At 36.7% G+C, this 10,053-nt stretch overlaps 1 non-coding gene across 1 annotated transcript; it reads left to right on the top strand.

Moving 5' to 3' along the window:
• The first annotated feature begins 8,386 nt into the window (after positions 1–8,386).
• On the top strand, positions 8,387–8,493 carry LOC126875641 (U6atac minor spliceosomal RNA). Its single transcript, XR_007693605.1, has one exon. It is a non-coding gene; the product is annotated as a U6atac minor spliceosomal RNA (small nuclear RNA).
• Positions 8,494–10,053: the final 1,560 nt, after the last annotated feature.

The raw sequence follows: 10,053 nt of genomic DNA, 5'->3' as shown, positions 1-10,053 counted from the left end.
TAGACATCTTTAAATTAATCAAACATCTAGTTGTTTTAATTATTATACGTTTGTTGCAATTAGTTCATGTTTAATAACCACTGTTTTCTGTTTAATTAACATCTGCTTAATTCATTTATCATTAATAAACTAATCATAATTATTTACAATACTACATTATGATAAATAAATAATGATCGATTTTCTGTTTAATCCATTGTAATAAATCCATCTACCAATAAATTGTTGCATAGGTTAGAAACCATTGGAAATCCTAATTTCTAACATTTCTGAATAAAGAAATTCTATAATAATGGGTTGCCAACCTAATACATTCATCCATACGTTTGCTCTCTCTATTCCGAGATAAAACCTCAACAATATGGAAAGCCAAATTAACGAAGGTAATACAGGGAGCAGAGAATACTAACCAGAAGCAGAAGAGTTTCAAGAAAACATAAAACGCGGACAAAAACTAGGATGGCTGAATAAAGTCACACGAGAAAAGCATGACAGGTTGCTAATGGCAAGAGAAATGCGCTTAAGAGAAGAAGACGTTTCGAAAGATTAGAAAAGCGAAATGGGTAAACGAATGTTATTACTACCAAACAACTATGTGGCAGCGATAGAATCAGAGATCGTGTCTCAACACGATGAGACAGCCCACGATATGGAGATTAGTGCAGCACGAAAAAGAGATAGAAACGATAGAAAGCAAATGGATGTACAGTCACAAACATTCGCAGGAAAGAAATATAAAGTACAAAGCATGATTACTTGCAGTAGGACATAACTAGAAATCGGAATAAGTTACGGGGAATCATTCGCTCCTGTCAAACGATTCGACACAGCAAGGGCTATGCTGGCTCTAACAGCGATTAATCGTGTTGAGGTTATTTGATGTGTAAACAGAGAAACTCGTGGATAAATTGAAAGGTAGAAAATATATTTAAATGGAATTATAAGTAAGAATACAATTTGAGCTGGTCCAGATCCGTAGGCTAGCTGTGTTACCCAATAACTGAAAAACCCCGAAGCCAACATCGCCGGTCTACTGTTTGTGGTCTGTCTTCGTCGCAGACTTTTGTCTACACGCTGTCGATGGCTTCAGTTTTTTTCTTTTTTTTTTTAGTTGTTCACATTCACTATTTGTCCGATTTGTACACTTGGTAGAATTTTTTGGCTGTTTGATTATCATGCGGGTGGATACCCCCAGTGGGATACCATCTTCGTGTTTGTCAGGTTGTGTCCTTTGTGAGGTCTGCTGGGTGTTTCCTTTTCAGTCTTTTGTCTATGTTTGACGTGTTGATCGTTTCCACAGCTAGCCGGTTTGGATGTGTTCCTATTCTTTCTTTATATTTTCCTGCGTGTCTTCTAATTTCCTCTTTGACCGTTGGTATTCCCGGATCCTTCCGTATATCCTCGTTTCTAACGTACCATGGGGAGTTTACTATTGTTCTAAGAATTTTAGCTTGTACGGTCTCTATTTCATTTATATGGCTCATTGCTGCTGTCCTCCATAGTAGTATTCCGTACGTCGAGATTGTTTTTATGATCATTTTGTATATTTTTAATTTATTTTCTATACTTAGTTTGAATTTTCGACTTGTTAGCCAATGCATTTGTCTGCTTGCTGTTTGTATTTTGTCTGTCATTGATTTGATATGCTGTTTCCATGTGAGGTGTGTATCCATGTGGAATCCTAGGCATTTGACCTGCCTTGTTTGTATTATGTGTGTGCCGTTTAGTATAATGTTTGGTGGTTTCTGTTTTCGCAGTGTGTAATGTATTTGCATTTATCAGGGTTTGCTTTAATTTGTTTTGCTTGAAGCCACTTTTCTATTTTTGTGATATGTTCTTGTAGTAATGTAACTGCTGCTGCAAGGTTAGTGCGCCTGACTAGTACAGCTGTGTCATCCGCGAATGTCAGTATTTTGCTATTGTTAGTTGTTGGTATGTTGGCCGTGTATAATGTGTATAAAATTGGTCCTAGGACGCTTCCTTGCGGAACTCCTGCCTTGATTCCTTTAACTTCAGAGTATGTGCCTTTGATTTTTACTATGAAGGTTCTCCTGCTTAGGTATGATTTGATTAATTGGTATATCTGCTTCGGGAACTGTTTTCTGATTGATTGAAGCAGGCTATTGTGGTTTATTTTATCGAATGCTTTTTCGATGTCCATAAAGAGTGCCGTGCAATATTCTTTTGTTTCCAGCGCCTGTAACATTTCATTGACGAGTCTGTGCGTTTGTTCTATTGTGGAGTGTTTGTTTTTGAATCCGAATTGGTGATCCGGTATTAATTGATTCTTCTCTATTATAGGTTTTATGCGGACGTAAATTACTTTCTCTAGTATCTTAGAGAACACAGGAAGTAATGAGATTGGTTTGGGTAACATTATGATCTGTGGCAGTTTCCATAGTTTAGGAAAGTATTGAATTTGTTGAAGTGGTCTCCACTTCTAAGAAAACCATACATCTGGTCTTTTTAGTTTTCTCAAGCACTTAAGCCATCACCGATAAAAGTAATTAACAAAGACGAACAATACTACATAAATGAAACAACAAACATATCAAAACCAAGCCAACCATTAAACGAAGAACAGGAATGCTCAGCTACAAACGAAGTTGATATGGAAACAATACCAAACAACGAAGAGAATGATACCAATAACGAATTAACCCAACAGGATGATAGCTGGAAGGTGGCAAGTTAAAACAATAAACAAAAAATAACTGGAAATCTAGATACAGAAAAGCAGCGATGGTTTCAAGAATTATCATTAAAAAACTCCTACAGCTCACTAACGAAAGAAATAGACGACGATTCAACAACCAAAAACACAACTCAATCAACATACACTACAAAACTACCACCAATATTTGTCGAGGCCCAGTTAATAGACCCGCTTATTGATCAACTAAACAATATAGTTGGGAAGGAAAACTACACAATAAAACAAACAAAATTAGAACAAGTAAAAATTCAATCAAACACCCCAGCAAATTATAGGAAAGTGGTAAAAGAACTAAAAGAAAAATACGCTATATACCACACGTACCAGCTCTAAACGGAAAGGAGCTACAAAGTAGTCATAAGAGGATTACATCCAAAAACTAACAAAAAAATTAAGTGACGAATTAGCAAAAATTGGCCACCAAACAAGAGCAATAAACAATATGACAAGATACGATACCAAGCAACCATTACCATTATTCTTAATAGAACTGGAACCTAGAACCAACAACAAGGAAATCTACGAAATCAAAAGAATACTAAATACGATAGTAACAGTGGAACCAGCACGCCCCAAAAAAGATGTACTACAATGCATGCGGTGTCAACAATACGGTCACACTAAAAATTATTGTAACAGAAGCCCGGCATGTGTTAAATGTGCAAAAAATCACTTAACAATACACTGTTCATACATAGGGAAAATAAATGAAGTAAAATGCTACAACTGTAATGGAAACCACCCAGCCAGCTATAAAGGATGTGAAATCAGGAAACAATTACAACGTTAACTGTTTCCACCACTTCTCAATAGATCAATCAGTAACTATCAACCACAACAAGGTATAACGGATAATGAAGCAACATTGAAAGCACAAAATGAACCAAAAGCTATAAACAGAAACATAGATCCCCAAGGAAACCGAAGCTACGCGGAAGTAGCCCAAAACATTAGACAAGCAACGCCCACAAACAATCAGATTCAAAGCAACAACACCGAAGACGATACAGAAATCAAAGAAATGCTCAAACAATCCATTAAAGGTACGGAGATATTAAGAAAAATGGTAAGTGAGCTAAACAGAATACTAAGGCAACAAGTACAACAAACAACAGTCATGTTACAACTACTCACAAACTTGCTAAGTAAACAGTAAAAATGTACATGCTCAAAATAGCAGCCTGGGACTCTAACGGACTACAACAAAGGGCCCTAGAAACTAAAACATTCCTGTATAACAATAATATCGACATACTACTCGTATCGGAAACACACTTCGCTACAAAAAGTTACATAAAAATACCGTACTACACAATATATGATACCAAGCATCCCTCAGGAAAAGCACACGGAGGGACCGCAGTAATAATAAGAAACGACATTGAACATCACTTACGCAGCCAAGCTAGTAAGGAATATACACAAGCAATCACCGTTACTGTACAAACTAGCAGCAACCATTTACAGTTGTCAGCAGTATATGTACCACCGCGACACAAAATTACATCACAAATGTGGGAAGAGTACTTTCGACACTTAGGTGACGAGTACATCGCAGCGGGAGACTAAAACTCAAAGCACACACTATGGGGATAAAGAATCACCACACCTCGAGGCAGAACCTTGGAAAAATACATTAGAAATAATAACCTCGATATATTATCCACAGGAAGACCGACATACTGGCCGACAGACCTGAGCAAAATACCTGACCTACTAGATTTTGCAGTTACAAAGGGACTAAACGCAAATAAACTAAACATAGCACCCAGCCTCGAGCTTACCTCCGACCATACGCCCATAATAATTACATACAGAAACAAACCAATACCTTACAGCAACACAGAGACGCTATGCAATAAAACCACCAAATGGCAAACATTTAACGAAATAATTGAGAGCAAAATCAGCTGCAACATCCCACTGAAAACACCCAAACACATCGATCAAGCAGTAACAACATTCACAGAAACTATCCAAGAAGCAGCAAGGGCAACTATATCTGAAACAACCATAGACAAACAAAAACAGTTCCACTAGACATCCTCGAAAAAATTAGAGAAAAAAGAAAAGCGAAAGCAAAACGGCAAAAACACAGAACAAAAGAAAACAAAAAACACCTAAACAAACTCGCAAAAGAAATAAAAAACAAAATAATAGAGCACAACAACAACGAGTTCACAAAGTTCCTTCGAGTCACTATCTGCTCACGAGATCTACAACTACTCCCTATGGAAAGCCAAAAAAAAAAAAAAAAGATAAAGAAGACAATAAAAATGGTCTCAGCAATCAGAAGAGCAGATAACAAATGGGCAAGAAGCAACGAAGAGGAAGCTGAAGAATTTTCCAACCATCTATGCAACACATTTACCCCACATAATACCAACAACAGCAACCACAATAGTCATACGGACGAGGATGCGCTAACCATTAGTATACCAACTGACAATCACTACACCATACCCAAAGCAACAGCACAAGAAATCAGAAACATAATTGAGAAAACAAAAAATAATAAAGCACCGGGAATCGACCTAATTAACGGCAAAATCTTGAAAAACCTTCCGCCAAAAGCGATAAGACAAATCACGATAATAGTTAACGCAATACTAAGAATACAATACTTTCCACAAACTTGGAAACTGGCACAAATCATAATGTTACCCAAACCAGGCAAGGACCCACACGATACCAAATCATACAGACCAATCTCATTACTTCCTGTGTTCTCTAAGATACTAGAGAAAGTAATTTACGTCCGCATAAAACCTATAATAGAGAAGAATCAATTAATACCGGATCACCAATTCGGATTCAAAAACAAACACTCCACAATAGAACAAACGCACAGACTCGTCAATGAAATGTTACAGGCGCTGGAAACAAAAGAATATTGCACGGCACTCTTTATGGACATCGAAAAAGCATTCGATAAAATAAACCACAATAGCCTGCTTCAATCAATCAGAAAACAGTTCCCGAAGCAGATATACCAATCAGTCAAATCATACCTAAGCAGGAGAACCTTCATAGTAAAAATCAAAGGCACATACTCTGAAGTTAAAGGAATCAAGGCAGGAGTTCCGCAAGGAAGCGTCCTAGGACCAATTTTATACACATTATACACGGCCAACATACCAACAACTAACAATAGCAAAATACTGACATTCGCGGATGACACAGCTGTACTAGTCAGGCGCACTAACCTTGCAGCAGCAGTTACATTACTACAAGAACATATCACAAAAATAGAAAAGTGGCTTCAAGCAAAACAAATTAAAGCAAACCCTGATAAATTCAAATACATTACACACTGCGAAAACAGAAACCACCAAACATTATACTAAACGGCACACACAGATGGCACGGAGACAAATGTACTGGCTAACAAGTCGAAAATTCAAACTAAGTATAGAAAATAAATTAAAAATATACAAAATGATCATAAAAACAATCTCGACGTACGGAATACTACTATGGAGGACAGCAGCAATAAGCCATATAAATGAAATAGAGACCGTACAAGCTAAAATTCTTAGAACAATAGTAAACTCCCCATGGTACGTTAGAAACGAGGATATACGGAAGGATCCGGGAATACCAACGGTCAAAGAGGAAATTAGAAGACACGCAGGAAAATATAAAGAAAGAATAGGAACACATCCAAACCGGCCAGCCGTTGAAACGATCAACACGTCAAACATAGACAAAAGACTGAAAAGGAAACACCCAGCAGACCTCACAAAGGACACAACCTGACAAACACGAAGATGGTATCCCACTGGGGGTATCCACCCGCATGATAATCAAACAGCCAAAAAATTCTACCAAGTGTACAAATCGGACAAATAGTGAATGTGAACAACTGAAAAAAAAAGAAAAAAACTGAAGCCATCGACAGCGTGTAGACAAAAGTCTGCGACGAAGACAGACCACAAACAGTAGACCGGCGATGTTGGCTTCGGGGTTTTTCAGTTATTGGGTAACACAGCTAGCCTACGGATCTGGACCAGCTCAAATTGTATTCTTACTTATAATTCCATTTAAATATATTTTCTACCTGTCAATTTATCCACGAGTTTACACATCGAATAACCTCAACAACTGGACCATACCAAATGAAGTTACTTAAAATTCTCAGCGAGAATTGATTGTAAATAGTCTACCAAATGAAACAAAAATTTCGTGGTCTTAGACACACCCACACCTAGCTTTCCACTTCCACAACATCCTCACTAAAACTTACAGATTCTCTATCTTTAAAACAGTCAACATCTCTTTACCGAGTTTCTACCCTTAAACCAATCGCCTACTTAATTTATATAAAGTTACTAGAGTAAGGTGTAATTTATACGTGTCTATTCAGTGTATATCTTAATTGTGATTATTAAGTGTATAATAAAGTGTAATAAAAAGTTCTAGATGGTTGGAAAAGTCGGCCGGCGCCACTCGCCCAATTTAACGTTGGATTTCTTCAACGGAACCGTCGGTCAACGACGAAGGTCGTACGCAACTACGTTTGAAGCACTCTTAATCCCGAATCAAATGGAGGACATTTATATCGTCTATCTGGGAAAATCGCATAGTGGTACCAGTTGCGATATACACACCCGTCGACGGTATTAATACACATACAACTTGTAACAAACATGTGAAAATTTCACTAACGGATATATAGGGCTATGTTGGCCAATAAAAACCTCTTTTATCCGTGTATCTTAAGGCTCGGTGCAGATGAGCCATATATTATCGTAGGACATCGTTCCGGCGCCTTTGGAAGAGCAGAGAAAGAAATAAAGCTCTCCTGTTTCGCAAAAGAAGGATACATACATATGTATTTTCTTGTTCTTCCAACTCATTGCCGTTGTGGTCATTTGTTGAAAATTCAATCGTATGCATCGGACCTAAATCTTGAGGTTAAAATCATCTGTTTCAAATTATCAATTAGACCTATTTATAACTTATGCTAATCCCATGTGTTATAAAATCTCTGCCAGTGCGATGGAAAACACAAGGCTAGGCATCTTGTAAATAAGTGCATTAGAAGAGGCAGGAATTCTTTTAGAACGGCCATCTGTTACTACAAGAATTATAATAGTAGCAAAAATATGTTATTAAGAGCTTCGTAATAAATTTAATAATAATGATTTAATTAAGGAAATTATTTACCTTTACCCCTTGTATTTAGAGAGGGCTATGAAAAATGTACATCTCCTTCAAGAGGCTAATTAGAATACTTCCTATGATGTACATTACCACATTAAGAATCAAATACTTTCCAATGAGCTAGAAGCTCGGCGGGACAGCCAGCGACGCTCGTTAAGGCCCAGAACTGAAGACGACGCGTCGCGAGTTCGAATCCTCGGCATATAATGGAGGCACAAATAGCACAGGATGAGAAAGTTTCTTTTAAAAGAAACATACTGCAGGCAAGCGGCCAGCCCCGCCCTTGCGTGTGGCGTGGATGGATGTACTTTCTGGGAGTACATGGTTAAACGTGCTTGGTGTCAAGCACACACTACCACCACACTAGCACCTCGCAACACCTACCATCGTGTCCCGCCCGTGGAGGTTTTAACCGGTAAGAATCCGGCACTACCTTCTGCCCACCTACACTTAGGGTAGTAAGATGTCTATGAAGATTTCCTCCACGTAAAAAAAAAAAAATTTTTATAGTATGAAAGGAGAAACGTTTAACACTCCCGTATACAAGGGTGGAACACACATATAAATGGCAAGGCACTGTCGCCTTTCGCCAACACTTACCAGATCTTTTTGGAAGGATCGCGGAGGGATTCCTCTATGCTAATATTTTTATGTTAAAAATAATTATTGGCATATAATAATTTTTGGTGCTAATAATTTTTCCTTTTGAGCATTGGATTTCGAACAATATATTAGACGCGAATTTAGATGTTTGATCCATTGACATCATGTAATCAAAAACGAAATAGATAAAAAAATTTTTATATACAACACAGTATTACTCAGTGAATTTATACTATCAATTACCAAATTCCAGACTTGAACAATATAATCATAGGCAAAACTTGGATACATACCGGTGGTTAGAAGGTGGCGCCTACTGACATTCTGAATCAACTTCAGTAAACGTATTTCTTTGAATGATGAAATTAAAAATGTTACACGAGTAGCGATAATATCATAAACTGTTTATAATTTAATTAGACATAATGTTACTTATATGCTTGTAAAAAGTTTCTATTTGTAAATTAGTCCGTTAATTATTTTGTTTTACTTTATTTATATGATCATATATTGCTTTATATTCTTCTATTTCATTTTATGTCTCTTTATCTCCTTTATTTATTTTATTTCACCAGCATAATTTTCTTTAATCTGTTCTATCTTTTCTAATAATCTGCGAGTACTGTTATTTTAAAGCCATTGGTTTGGATTCATTATAACTAATATTTTATTGATCTGCGGCATTTCAGTCAATATCACACCATTATGTTATTATTATTATTATTATCATATTATTATATGGTTATTATTATATTACAACTGTTTTGTGAATAAACGCTAAAAAAGGTTCACATTATGCAGTTGTTTATTGAAATCATTACAAAGTCTCGTAGTGTCTAAACACACAACGCAACACTGAAAACTCGTTTGTCGGAAAGTAGCAGCATTGCTGTCAATGATATTAGCATAGTCGTCTGTGCTATGTGCATCAACACAAGCGTCGGACGCGTGTATCAGCTGGTGTTGCTATGTGAGTGGTGCAGACAGACGATCAATGTCAGCTATACAATTTGAATTTAAAGCTCAGACTGCGGATTTCAGACGCAGCTGCGTAAGGCGCGGCTGTACGGCTAAGGAAATTCCATCTTTAGACGATTGTCTGACGTGTACATACATAAGTTTAAGACGGATTCAATATTTGAAAATTTTTGAAAATCAGTTGGAAGTAAAATTTTCAGAATTAACAGACATGTGTTTATAATTTCCAACATCAGAAAGTATTGATTCTTTATTGCGAACGAAATGTCATTTAGATATGTTAAATCTTACACATTAAACCTTCAAAAGAGCAACTCGATTACAAAAATAGTTTCCGAATTCCATTTTCATGAAATGAGCAATTCACGTAAATTATATGATACTTCACTGAAAAAAATTCCTAACTTCAACGTTAAAAAATGATCGATTTGATGTGCAACGACCCTTATTGGAAAACAGAAGCATGTTTCAGTCATGCAAATGGGTGTGAGCCATACATCAGACACTACCATCTGATACTTATACTGTATTTTCTATCGTTACTTAGTATTGTATCTGGCACTTCGAGACTGAAAAAACTGAGGTTTTAC

This window comes from Bombus huntii, chromosome 18 (genome assembly GCF_024542735.1).
Source record: "Bombus huntii isolate Logan2020A chromosome 18, iyBomHunt1.1, whole genome shotgun sequence".
Classification (NCBI taxonomy): Eukaryota; Metazoa; Arthropoda; class Insecta; order Hymenoptera; family Apidae; genus Bombus; species Bombus huntii.
Note: the sequence above shows the minus strand (reverse complement) of the source record. Positions and strands in the feature narration are given on the sequence as shown.